The following is a 14,818-nucleotide window of genomic DNA, read 5'->3' as shown; positions in this document are numbered from 1 at the left end:
TTCCACACACACACACCCCCCCGCGATGTTCCGGCCCTCTAGCAAGTCTTCTTTCCTCCCCCCACCGATACAACAAAGTCTTTAGGGGAATGCACCAAAACACACCCACCTTTGGTTGATGAAGTTTCTCCCTCCTTCCACACTGGATAGTTGTTCTTTTTTCCTCCTCTCTCCAACTCTCTGTAGCAGTAATAAAGGTTGATGAATTTTCTGCTCTCCTCCTCTCCCTCTGGATGAATTGGAATTGTAGAAAGCCCCTTCCTCCTCTTCCTGGGCTGTTTCTCAGGGCTCACAACAGGCTTTCCAGACAGGAGCAACAGCAGCAAGCTCCTTTTCTCACAGCAACAGAGCTCCAACTGAATAGGCCACGCCTCCAAAGCTCCACCATTGGTCCACAGATTCCCTGAAAATAGCAGGCCAGGTGGATAAGGTAGTTCAGAAGGCATATGGAATGCTTGCCTCTATTGGCCGAGGCATAGAATGCAAGAGCAGGGAAGTTATGCTTAAATTGTATAATAGTCTGGTTCGGCCACAGCTGGAGTACTGCAGCAGTTCTGGTTGCCGTATTATAGGAAGGACGTGATTGAACTGGAGAGGGTGCAGAGGAGATTTACGAGGATGCTGCCTGGAATGGAGAATCTTAGCTACGAGGACTGATTGGATAGGACTGATTGGATAGGATCAACCAGGACCTTTTCGTGAAGAAAATCCTACTTGGAACATGTCATGTATTCAACCAGCATTGTAACCCATGTATAAACTGACCTAAGTTGTACACCGTGAGAACACTGACCACTAGGTGGGAGACACTCCTAACCTGGACCTTCAGGTATAAAAGGGGCAGCTCCACCCACCTTCATCACTTGAGTGCTAAGGAATAAAGGACAGGTCACAGACTGACCTTCTCTCAAGCATGGGCCTCATGTGCATTTATACTGTGTAGTAAGGACGTATCAATGGCGACAAGAAACTGGGATTTAAACCACGCGAGCATGGCCACTAGCAGAACAGACGAGAGGTACTGTGTTAAGGAATGGTTGGGACAGAGATGCCGCGATCTTCCAACGAAATATGGAAAGCCTCCTCAAGTCGATTCCAGGGACGGTGGTTTTTCAGGACGACATCCTCATTACGGGTTACGATACTGAAGAACACCTCCACAACCTGGAGGAGGTGCGACGCAGACTGGACCGGATAGGTCTGCGACTGAAAAAGGCGAAGTGCATCTTCCTAGCTCCAGAGGTAGAATTCCTGGGGATGAGGGTAGCAGCAGACGGGATCAGCCCTACTGCATCCAAGACGGAAGCGATCCAGAGAGCATCCAGACCCCATAATACGACGGAGCTGCGTTCGTTCCTGGGGCTCCTGAACTATTTTGGTAACTTTCTTCCCAAATTGAGCACGCTGCTAGAGCCACTACACGTGCTCCTACGCAAAGGTCACGAATGGGTCTGGGGGGACAGCCAGGAAAGGGCTTTTAATAGAGCACGCAATTTGTTATGTTCCAACAATCTGTTAACGCTATATGACCCATGTAAGAAACTTGTGTTAACGTGTGATGCGTCATCCTATGGTGTCGGGTGTGTGTTGCAGCATGTCAATGCCAAGGGTCAGTTACAGCCAGTAGCTTATGCCTCCAGGAGTCTGTCCCAGGCAGAAAGGGGCTACGGGATGGTAGAAAAGGAGGCGCTCGCATGTGTATATGCGGTAAAGAAAATGCACCAGTACCTGTTTGGCAGGAAATTTGAGCTGGAGACAGATCACAAACCCCTAACGTCCCTTTTGGCCGACAACAAGGCCATAAATGCAAACGCATCGGCCCACATACAGAGGTGGGCACTCACGTTAGCTGCCTATGACTACACAATTCGGCACAGACCGGGCACCGAAAACTGCGCCGATGCACTCATCAGGCTCCCACTAGCCACCACTGAGGGGGCTACCGAGCATGCTGCTGAGATGGTCATGGCTGTTGAAGCTTTCGGAAGCGAAGGCTCACCCGTGACAGCCCGTCAGATTAAAGTCTGGACAAATAGAGACCCGCTATTGTCTCTAGTCAAGAAATGTGTCCTGAATGGGGACTGGGCAGCCACGTACAGGGCATGCCGTGAGAAATTTAAACCATTTCACAGGCGCAAGGATGAACTCTCGATTCAGGCTGATTGCCTACTGTGGGGAAACCGCGTAGTCATGCCCCAGATGGGCAGAGAGGTGTTCATCAGAGAACTCCACAATGGTCAGCCGGGCATTGTCACGATGAAGGCAATTGCCAGGTCACACGTTTGGTGGCCAGGGATAGACGATGATCTGGAACTTTGTGTTCGCAGGTGCAACACGTGTGCCCAGCTGGGCCATGCGACCAGGGAAGCCCCCCTTAGCCCCTGGCCATGGCCCGCCAAGCCTTGGTCACGCATCCATGTGGACTATACAGGTCCTTTCATGGGGAAAATGTTTTTGGTTGTTGTAGACGCCTACTCCAAATGGATCAAGTGTGACATTTTAAATTCAAGCACATCCTCTGCCACGGTAGAAAGTCTACGGGCAATGTTCGCCGCCCACGGTCTACCGGACATCTTCGTCAGTGACAATGGCCTGTGCTTCACAAGCACTGAATTCCAGGACTTCATGGCAGGCAATGGAATTAACCATGTTAGAACGGCACCGTTCAAGCCGGCCTCAAACGGCCAGGCAGAACGAGCAGTGCAGATAATCAAACAGGGGATGCTCAGATCCCAAGGGGGTTCCCTACAAACCCGCTTATCATGCCTCCTGTTGGCCTATAGATCCCGACCACACTTGCTCACAGGGGTTCCATCCGCAGAGCTACGAATGAAAAGGACGCTCAAAACCCGATTATCCCTGATACACCCCACCATGAAAGAAATTGTCGAGAGCAGGCGCCAGTCACAATATCACTACCATGACAGGAATGCGAGGGCGCGATGTATTGATGGAAATTATCCTGTTTTTGTCCTCAACTACGCTGCAGGGCCCAAATGGCTCGCAGGCACTGTGGTTGCCAAAGAGGGAAATAGGATTCTGGTAGTTAAACTTACCAATGGACAAATCTGCCGCAAACATGTGGATCAAACAAAAAGGAGGTTCAGCAACCCCATAGAAGAAGCAGAGGAAGAACACGACATAGAGTTCACACCACCACAGGTGACCAAACACCGGAACCAAAGGGAGGAGAGCCCAGTCACTGTGGGCAGTCCGGACAGGCCTGAGGCACTGCAAACAGCAGACACTCAGGCCAGCGCCCAACAACCGGAGCCCCAACGCAGGCGCTCGACAAGGGAGCGTAAACCACCAGAGAGACTCAACCTGTGATCCCAATAAGGGGGGAGGTGATGTCATGTATTCAACTAGCATTGTAACTCATGTATAAACTGTATGTACACCGTGAGAACACTGACCACTAGGCGGGAGACACTCCTAACCTGGACCTTCAGGTATAAAAGGGGAAGCTCCACCCACCTTCATCACTTGAGTGCTAAGGAATAAAGGACAGGTCACAGACTGACCTTCTCTCAAGCATAGGCCTGGTGTGTATTTATACTGTGTAGTAAGGACCTATCAGAACATGTGGCTTGAAAGTCACCGACGTCTTGGCTTTGCAGGACCTCCCGAAGAGTGGTTACTTTGATGTGACCTTCAGAAGCGTCGCCCTCTGCATGAAGTTCCTGAAGGGACTGAAGGAGGCGAGTGAACCGCTGCGCTCAGTGCTGACTTGGGAGCCACTGTTCACCCTCCCGTTGCAGAGAAGACGCACTATCACAGTGCAGATGTACAACCCCCACATCCCAGTCATTGATGTGCTGACTTTCCCGCCAGGTATGTCGATGGGGCAGGAAACAGCAGCGACCTGAAAGACTTGCACGGGATATGGACCAGCAAGCACCAGATCCAGGTCACCACGAAGGTGGACGCCAGCGGAACCATCCTGCAGCCCCCCTCCAGCTTCGCCATCGGAGGAAGTCGGGGCTACATGGTGTACGCTGGCCAGCCCAATGTGTGCCGGACCTGCGGGAAGGCAGGCCATGTGGCGGCAAGCTGCAAAACTGTCATCTGCTGAAACTGCAAGAACGAAGGCCACCAGACAAAGGACTGTAAGGAGACCAAGTGCTGCAACCTCTGTGGTCTGGCTGGGCACCTTTACAAAAACTGCCCCAAACGCAACTTCAGCTATGTGCAGGCAGCAAAGAACATTGCACCAGAGGAGGAGGAAGCTGAGGAACACAACGCTCCAGAGGAGACCCACACCCTCTCCCCGACCAACGCCCTGGGCAAAGAAGCAACCGCCCTCGTGGACTCGGAACAAGTCGGTGAGGAAGAGAAGCCTGCCATGGCGAGCTGCGAGACACCAGCAGCCAGCAGCGAAGCTCTCCCCCATCGCACCGAGTCCAGGAACGAGGAGACAGCGGACGATGAAGCGGGATGGGAGACCGTCAAGAAAAAGGCCCGCAAGTGTAAGGAGAACAGGCGAGCAAGGGCCCCTGCGGGAACGACAGGGAAGAGGCGGCTAACGTCCACGACAGACAGCAGCGACGGCAGCTCGTCTGATGAGGAAAGGCGAGACAAAGCCCCTCAATACCGCCACCAAAACAAGAGTCAATACGCCAACCCACAGCCACAGGCGACCGGGAGCAGTGAAGTGACCGGCACAGCCTCGCTCCGGGAACCCGGGAGCAGCGAAGCGCTCAGCGCACACGAGCTCCGGAACACCGGGAGCGAAGAAGCGACCAATGCAGACCAGCTCCGGGACAACGGGAGCAGCGAAGTGCCCAGCACACCCCACCTCCGGAATACCGGGAGCGACACAGCGATCGAAGCACACCAGCTCGAGATCGCTGCGACTGATGAAAAGAGGGAACCACCAACACCAGGCGAGGACAGTGCAGAGGACACATCGGACTTTCTGAAAACACGACACCAGTCCCCTGGTCGAAACACTCCCACGGCAGAGGACGACCAGTATGCCAGCCCAGGTGAAGTAGACTTTTACAGTGAAAATCTATGTATGCAGGAACCGGCCACTGGACAGGTCTCCAACGTAAAGGACAGTTTATTTAAAATGTAAATGTTTTGAACTGCAACCTGTAACTTAAACATGGATTTAAAAATAGCATCTATTGACGTGCGTAGCGTAAAATCCACTACACGATGTGTTTCCACCTTGGGGTACCTCGCCAAGGTCAAAGCGGACCTGCTGTTCTTGCAGGAGTGCGGGCTGTCACACTTCAGCAGTTACCGGCAGTGGTCACGATGGTGGGCCCATGGACCATCCATATGGTCAGGAGGCAACGACAGCCGGTCTTCCGGCCTGGGCATTCTGCTGTGGGGAGGCCACTTCACCATCACCGAAGTTAAGGAGGAGGTGGGCGGCCGCCTCCTCGTAGCAGACGTAATGTACAAAAATTCCCCTCGAAGGCTAATTAACGTGTATGCCTCGCCTCTCAGAAGCGAGCGGCTGGCCCTCTTCCAGCAGCTTCCACTGCTGCTGGCAACGTCCAGGCCGGTCATTCTGGGCGGTGACTTCAACTGCATCATCGATGCGGCTGGATGATCCAGCAGAGCCGACAGCAAACTGGGCACCACGTCCAGACTCCTGATGGACGCGGTAAAAGATGCCAAGCTGTGCGACGTCTTCAGCAACCCTGCAGACGGAGCACCGCTCAGATACACCTGGTCGAGACCAGACGGGTCCGTCCGTTCCAGAATAGACTTCCTGTTTGTGTCCCACACGCTCAAGGTCAGATCCACCGACGTCACGCCGGTGTTCTTCTCTGACCACTGCCTCCTACTGGCCGACTATCGCCCACAGGAAAACCAGAAAGTTGGCAGAGGGATATGGAAGCTGAACGTGAAACTGTTGACTCCGGAAAACGTGGAGGAACTCAAGAGGGATTACAAAGGTTGGAGAACCGTAAAACCCCTCTGCGATTCCCCGATGCACTGGTGGGAAACAATCAAGACAAACATCAAGAAGTTCTTCATCCTCAAAGGTGTTCAGGAGGCGAGAGGGAGACAGAGGGAATTGTCCCAACTCCAGAAGAGCATGCAAAACCTGCTCCTGCTGCAGTCGATGGGGGTCGATGTCGCGGAGGAACTCGAAGAGGTGAAGGGCCAGCAAGCCTCGCTCTTTGCCTCAGAGTCCTCCAAGATCATCTTCCTCTCCAGAGTCTGCTCCGTCGAGCAGGATGAGACGTGTTCGCGCTTCTTCTTCCAAAAGGTACACAGGGGGAGCTCTGTGATCACCAGCCGAAAGGAAGAAGACGGTTCTGTGACGTCTTCGCAGCCTGACATGCTGAGGATCAGCAAATCCTTCTATGCCAGGCTGTATGACGTCAAGCCCACAGACCACGCGGCCTCCCAGTCGTTCCTGTCGTCTATTTCGGAGGTCCTAAACGACAGTGAGCAGGAGAGTCTGGACCACCCGCTAACTCTGGACAAGATGACAAAGACCGTCCGGTCCCTTGCGACGATTAAAACTCCCGGAAGCGACGGCTTAACGGTTGAATTGTATTCGGCTCTGTGGGACTGGATGGGCCCAGACCTGCTGGAAGTGTATGGGGGTATGCTTCTGGATGGTAGTATGTCAGAATCAATGAGGAAAGGCATCATCACCCTCATCTACAAGCAGAAGGGGGAGAGGGAGGAAATCAAAAGCTGGCGACCCATTTCGCTGCTCAATGTGGACTACAAGATCCTGTCAAAGGTCATCGCCAACAGGGTCAAGCCTGCTCTTGAGCTGGTGATTCACCCGGACCAGACCTGCGCTGTCCCCGGCAGGAAGATCTCTGATAGCCTGGCGCTACTCAGGGATACGATCGCCTATGTGCGGGACAGGGGGGTGGACACCTGCTTAATCAGCTTAGACCAGGAGAAGGCCTTTGACAGGATATCGCACACGTACCTGATGGACGTGCTCTCCAAAATGGGGTTTGGGGAGGGTTTCCGCAATTGGATCAAACTGCTCTACAGAGACATCAGTCGTGCAGTTCTAATCAACGGGTGGGAAACTGAAAGCTTTCCGATCAGATCTGGAGTCAGGCAAGGCTGTCCTCTCTCGTCTCTCTTGTTTGTGTGTTGTATCGAGTCCTTTGCCGGGTCCATCAGGAAGGATGCGGGCATTAGAGGGGTGACGATCCCAGGCAGCAGAGGCGCTCAGGTCAAGACCTCCCTATACATGGACGATGTAGCCATCTTTTGCTCGGATCTGCAGTTTGCTCACAATCTGCGACCAGTTTGAACTGGCCTCGGGAGCAAAGGTCAATCGCAGCAAGAGCGAGTCCATGCTCTTTGGCAACTGGGCCGACCGATCCTTTATTCCCTTCACCGTTAAGCCAGATTACCTGAAGGTGTTGGGAATATGGTTCGGAGCGGACGGGGCATGCGCCAAAAACTGGGAGAGCGTATCGCCAAAGTGAAACAAAAACTGGGATGGTGGAAGCTGTGCTTCCTCTCCATGGCAGGAAAGAACCTGGTCATCAGGAGTGAGGTGCTCTCGGGGTTGCTGTACGTGGCACAGGTCTGGCCCATCTCACGCTCCTGCACCGCGGCAGTCACCCGGGCCGTCTTCCACTTTGTCTGGAGGTCCAAAATGGACCGTGTCCGCAGAGACACAATGTATAAATCTCTGGACAGTGGAGGAAAGGATGTTCCGAACGTGGCCCTCATCCTGATGGCCACCTTTGTGTGCGACTGCATCAAGCTGTGCACAGACCCCCGGTACGCAAACACCAAGTGTCACTACGTGCTGAGGATCTACCTGTCCCCGGTGTTGCGAAGGATGGGTCTGGCCACGCTGTCGCGAAACGCCCCCACCAGCTGGACCATGCCTGTCCAACTGTCCTTCATGGAAAGGTTTTCACAAAAAAACCCCTTTGACCACAAAGCCATAAAACAGTGGTCAGCACGTAAGGTCCTGGATGCCCTACAAAAGAAGGAGAGGGTGGACCCTGTCGGGTGGTTCCCTGAGCAGACTGTCGAACTCGTTTGGCAGAACGTCTCATCGCCAGAGCTTTCACACAAGCACCAAGATGTAGCTTGGTTGGCGGTGAGGAGGGCCCTACCCGTCAGAGCGTTCATGCACAGCCGGCGTCTCAGCAACACGGCACGGTGCCCCCGAGTCACCTGCAGGGCGGACGAGACTGTCACCCACCTCCTTCAGGATTGCGCCTTTGCAAGGCAGGTTTGGAAAGAGATGCAATGGTTGCTGTCGAGGTTCATCCCGAGCAGCTCCGTAACACAGGACTCGGTGCTCTACAGGCTGTTCCCAGGGACACACACCGAGACAGACATCACCTGCTGCTGGAGGGCCATCAACTCGATGAAAGACGCACTTTGGTCTTGCCGAAACTTGCTGGTCTTCCAGAGCAAGGAGATGTCCACGTCTGCGTGTTGCAGGCTGGCGCAATCCAAGATCCAGGACTACGTGCTGAGGGACGCACTAAAAATTGGTGCAGTCACCGCAAAGGGAAGGGCCACAGTTTAAAGCCCTTCCGCCACGGCAAACCCAGGGGATGGAATCTGTATAAAACTCCCCTCGGGCTGCAATGGTAAACCTTTTGTATACATAGAGCACCATGATCTGTAAACACCGATGTAGTGCCATGTATAAGTTAAGTTCTGTTGTGCAATGCATGTTGGAAACAAATGTAACTGTACCCTCACTGTGTACCGTACGGTGACACATGTAATGTAACTTGATGAACGGACCACAATGTATCCTGGATTGTATGAATTGTACCTTGAAATGTAAAGTAAAGAAATGTATTGAACGGAACTGCAGTCAGCATCCAAATGTAATGTATGGAATTGCTGACCACATCCAAATGTACTGAACTGCTTTCGAATGTATTGTGCAAATTTTTATATGAATAAATTATATTTTGAAATAAAAAAAAAGATTGGATCGGCTGGGTTTGTTTAGCAAGGGCCTTTGTCCATTGGTGGAGGGTCTATTACGAGGGGGCATAGTTTTAAGGTGGTTGGTGGAAGGTTTAGAGGGGATTTGACGGGGGCTTCTTCAAGCAGAGAGTTGTGGGGTTCTGGAACTCGCTGCCTGGAAGGGTGGTGGGTGCAAAAACCCTCACCATATTTAAAAGGATGGGCACTTAATGTGCCGTAATCTGCAGATTTACGGACCTAGAGCTGTTATTTGGGATTAGACTGGATAACCTCTTGTTGGTTGGCGCAGATATGATGGTAAGTACTGCAGGAATCGAATTCGGCCAGGGTGATCTCCTGGACTCGTTTCAATCGCCTGGATGGGTCGGAGAGGAATTTTCCCAGATTCTTTTCCCCAATTGGCCTGGGTTTTATCTGGTTTTTGCCTCTCCCAGGAGATTGCATGGCTCCGGTTGGGGTGGAGTGCAGAATATTTCAGTGTAAGGGGTGTCGCAGTTATGTGTGGCCGACTGGTTGGGCTGGGTGCTCTTCACCTTTCTACCATTGTTCATTGTTCATAGGTTTATTATATGTAACCTTCAGTGCTGCTGACCGAGGGCCATGTGGCTCTTTGTCGGCCGGTGCGGACACGATGGGCCGAAATGTCCTCCTTCTGCGCTGTAAATTTCTGTTTCTAAATAGTCTTTTGGGGTACTCCAGAGGTAATGGTGCAGGAGTGGGAAGAGAAGCCATTGCAGGAGGTTCTCTATCTACATCTGGACAATTAGAAATTAAACCAGGTGAGGGCAGTCCTGCCCAGCTGGACGATGGAGGAAAGGCATTGGAGGAGAATGGTGTCAGCTGTGGCTCAGTGGGCAGCACACTCACCTGTGAGTCAGAAAGTTGTGGATTCAAGTCCCACTCCAGGGACTTGACCACAAAAAATCTAGGCTGACAATCCAGTGCAGTACTGAGGGAGCGCTGCACTGTCAGAGGTGCCGTCTTTTGGATGAGATGTTAAACTGAGGCCTCATCTGCCCTCTCAAGTGGAGGTAAAAGATCCCATTGCACTATTTTGAAGAAGAGTAGGGGAGTTATCTCTGGTGTCCTGGACAATATTTATCCCTCAATCAACATCACAAAAAAACAGATTATCAGGTCATTATCACATTGCTGTTTGTGGGAGCTTGCTTTTATGCAAATTGGCTGCCGCATTTCCCACATTACAACAGTAACTACACTCAAAAAAAACCGTCATTGGCAATAAAGCACATTGAGATGTCCGATGGTCGTGAAAGGCGCTATATAAATTCAAGCGTTTTTTAAACTGTGGCAGAGGGGTTGAGAATGATGAGGAGGGCTAGTTCACAGTCACAGAGGATGTCATTTGTGACTTTGCTAAGGACTGTTTCAGTGATATGGTGGGCCGAAAACCTGATTGGAGGGGTTCAAACATAGAATTGCAGGGAAGCTGGACATGGATTTGAGAAGTGACAAGACGTTCAACACGTTTGGGGAGGAAAGCGAGATTGCAAAGCCAGAGAGATCAATGATGAGGTTTTTTCTCGGAGAGGGGTGATGATGGCAGATTTGAAAGGGAGGGGACAGTATCTGAGGAGAGAGAATCGTCAACAATATCGGATAACATTGGTACCAGGAAAGGAAGTTGGGTGCTCAACAGTTTGCTTTGAATAGGGTAGAGAGAATAGGGCAGGAGGTGGATCTCATGGTCATGATATACTCGGAGAGGGTATGAGGCGAGGTAGGCGACAGCCGAGAGAAAGTTTTTTTTTTATTTCAAAATATACTTTATTCATAGAAAACTTTGTACAGTACATTCAAAAGCAGTTCAGTACATTTAGCTGCAGTCAGCAATCCCATACACTACATTTGGGTGCTGACAGCAGTTCCGTTCGATACATTTCCTTGCTTTTCAGTTCAAGTACAATTCGGTACAATACGGGATACATTGTAGTACATTCAACAAATTACATTACATGTGTCACTATACAGTACACGGAATGGGTGACGGTACATTTACATTTTTCTTTTCAACGTGCATTACGAAACAGACCTTGCATTGTACATGGCACTACATAGGTGTTTGCTGATCATGGTGCTCCATGTTCACAAAAAAGAAGTTACAAGTACGGCCCGAGGGGAGTTTTGTACTGATTCCTGCCCCTGGGTTTACCGTGGCAGAAGGGCTTTAAACTGTGGCCCTTCCCCACCGTGCCTTTGCAGCGACTGCACCAATTTTTAGTGCGTCCCTCAGCACGTAATCCTGGATCTTGGATTGCGCCAGTCTGCAACACGCAGACGTGGACATCTCCTTGCTCTGGAAGACCAGCAAGTTTCGGCAAGACCAAAGAGCGTCTTTGACCGAGTTGATGGCCCTCCAGCAGTAGGTGATGTCAGTCTCGGTGTGTGTCCCTGGGAACAGCCCGTAGAGCACAGAGTCCTGTGTTACAGAGCTGCTCGGGATGAACCTCGACAGCAACCACTGCATCTCTTTCCAAACCTGTCTTGCGAAGGCGCAATCCTGAAGGAGATGGGTGACAGTCTCATCCGCCCCGCAGCCGACTCGGGGGCACCGTGCCGTGCTGTTGAGATGTCGGCTGTGCATGAACGCTCTGACGAGTAAGGCCCTCCTCACCGCCAACCAAGCTACGTCTTGGTGCTTGTGTGACAGCTCTGGCGATGAGACGTTCTGCCAAACGAGTTCGACAGTCCGCTCAGGGAACCAGCCTGGAGAAAGTTGTGAGGTCAAGGCTGGGCAGGGGGAACATTGTGGAAGTTTGGGTTGAGGTAAGGAGGGAAGAGGTAGATACAGCTAATAAGATGATCTCAGTCCATGAGTTCCTCACACTTGTTGGAGGGGAGGGTGGTGGTGAAAGGGCTGAGGGGTTTTAGAAGATAGTTGGTAATGGAGAAGAGAAGCCGGAGCTTAACTTTGCATTCCAGGATGATTCTGGGGTAGTGACCAGTTTGGGAACAGGAGAGCAGGACCCAATAGTGCTTTATGTGGCCAGAGCAGGCGATAAATGGCTAAACCAGATGTGCACCATAAACAGTCAAGTCTGCATCTCTTGGATTTAAGGGAGTGAAGATGAGGACCGTAACTGGGGGAATGTCCAGGGTGAGAGAGAGTAATGGTTTTAATGGGGACAAGGGCAGCAAAGGTGAGGGTGGGATTAGATATTTTGTGGATTAGAATGGAGGGCCAATGGCTAGACAGTTGGGAATTTGATAGTGCATTGTAAATGACGGGGAGAATTTTTTTCAGGGGTGGACACAGAAGGAAGTGGGGGGTGGGAAGGGGGATGTGAGTGGAGAGCGATACAAGGGAGTGATCAGAGATGGTCTCCAACAGCAGTGGCTCACTGATGACCAACAGGGTTGGGGACAGTACTGAGACAGGGGGAGGCTGGTGTTGGTAGTGCCCCTGCGTGCGACTACAAATCCTTACCTGCTCCTCTTTACTGTCAATGACTATGAGGTGAGACCGGGTGGAGAAGTAATGCATGTTAGGTGCATTCCAGTCCTTCACAGATGCCTCCGAAATACTTCCAGCCGGTGGCACAATGTGTACATTGGGAATCTGTAAACACACTACAAATAGTTACTCTGTGAAACATAAATTCCACGGCTTGTTCATTTCATTCCCCGTTATTACACGGGAGAAAGCAGTGTGCTGTGCAGCTCGGTGGTATCGCTGGTGTCCTAAACTCACTCAGGTTTCTCAATAGAAAACGATCCCCTCTAACCCCACACAGAGGGTGATAATGTCATCGTGGCACTGACATCGCTCGAACCCAACTTCCGCCCCTAAGTTACTGTCACTGCCGCGTATCCACCCCTCAGGTGTTGTCACTGCTCCCATTTTGATCGACTTCCGGATCCATGGAAAAAAAAAGAGCCGAATGTCGTTCAAGAGGCGACCTGACCTGCAGCTGTGGTTAAAAACCATGGAAACGGGCCCCGTTTCGGGCAGGGGGCAATTTCTATCCCTTAGAGTGCGACCCACTGAGCCACAGCTGACACTAGAGGGCTACATGGAACATTCAGGGGGCAAAATTGCCCCTATTTGAGAGACCCATTAGCACCTCCGGGGGGTGCTAACGCGGCAGAAGAAACCGCCCGGGAGTTTGCGGAGGTGCTGCCCCTCACCGTCCCGTGCCGACCTCAATGCCCCGCGGGGGAAATTGCCTCACAGGCCCCGGGGTTGGTGTGAGCAGCTTCGCTCTCGAGGCCATACCTAAAGGGGAGGGTGTCAGCGCCCCACACCGCCATCTTTACTGGTTTGCCGACTCTCGGTTTGGGTGCCGGGCTACAGGCCCAGTCCCATGCTGCCCTGGTGGCCAAGTGGAGGACATCAGAAGCCTTGCAGAGATCGCAGTGTCCTCCCCTTTAAGCGAAGGGGAATGGCGTTGAATCATGTCAGTGCTACGTGGAGCATTCACGTAGCAATTCACTCGCCGCCCCATTGCGCCCCACCAACTGCCCCTAATGGAAGTGGAGTGGCGAGATTGTGCCTCACTTCCTTTGAGGAACGGGAAGCCCAATTCAATGACAGGAGTGGGATTTATGTGCCAGGCACAGAAAGTCCCAGCTCCAGCTGGTTACCGCCCCCAATCGGGGCACAGGGCAATTTCACAAGTGAATGTCACAATGTGAAACACCAGGAACAAGTGAATGTCACAATGTGGAACACCAGGAACAAGGGAATGTCACAATGTGGAACACCAGGAACAAGTGAATGTCACAATGTGAAACTACAGGCACAAGAGAATGTCACAATGTGGAACACCAGGAACAAGTGAATGTCACAATGTGGAACTACAGGAACAAGGGAATGTCACAATGTGGAACACCAGGAACAAGTGAATGTCACAATGTGGAACTACAGGCACAAGGGAATGTCACAATGTGGAACACCAGGAACAAGGGAATGTCACAATGTGGAACACCAGGAACAAGGGAATGTCACAACGTGGAACAAGGGAATGTTTAAGCCAATAGGGGAGCACCTTGTATGGGTCTTCGAATGAAGAAACCCTCAAGCACTTTGGTATCAAAAATTGTTGGTGTATTCTTCTGTTTGTAAATAAATTCACCAGCTTTTGCACATTTGAAAGTTGTTTTCTTTCGTGGATTGTCAGAATGTCACTGATAGCGGGCGGCTGAATGGGTTCTCTGTTCTTTGACGAAGGGAGCAGATTACATCGGACTTACAGCACAGAAAAAGGCTATTCGGCTCAACCAGTCCATGCCGCAGTTTATACTCCACTTGAGCCTCCTCCCATCTTTCCTCATCTAACTCTCAGCATAACCCTCTGTTCCCTTCTCCCTCATACGCTTATCTTGCCTCCCCTTAAATGCATCGATACTATTCACCTCAACTACTCCCGATAGTAGCGAGTTCCACATTCTCACCCCTCTCTGGGTAGAGAAGTTTCTTCTGAACTCCCTATTTGATTTCTTGGTAACTATCGTGTATTGATGGCCTCAAGTTTTGTTCCGACCCACAAGTGGAAACATTCCCTCTGTGTCCACTCTATCAAAACCTTTCATAATTGTAAAGACCTCTATTAGGTCACCCCTCAGCCTTCTCCTTTCAAGAGAAAACAGACCCAGACTGTTCATCCTTTCCTCATGGGTATAACCTCGCATTTCTGGTATCATCCTTGTAAAGTTAGGTAGTTACTGCTTCAGCAAGCCACAATCTGGCATGGAGCAAGATCTCCTCAAACAGTAACGTACCTATTCCCTGCCTGACTAAATTCTCATTGGGTTTCACATGACTGAAAGGCAGCAAAATAAAACAATGAATTGCCCGTTGAATTTGCTGACACTCAAAAAATACTTGCTGGTTAAATTTTTTTTAAATGTACAGACCGACGACAAATGAATGATTTGGATGTAA

Source organism: Pristiophorus japonicus, unplaced genomic scaffold, assembly GCF_044704955.1.
Source record: "Pristiophorus japonicus isolate sPriJap1 unplaced genomic scaffold, sPriJap1.hap1 HAP1_SCAFFOLD_201, whole genome shotgun sequence".
Taxonomy (NCBI): Eukaryota; Metazoa; Chordata; class Chondrichthyes; family Pristiophoridae; genus Pristiophorus; species Pristiophorus japonicus.
The sequence above is the reverse complement of the archived record's forward strand: the minus strand, read 5'-3'. Positions refer to the sequence as shown.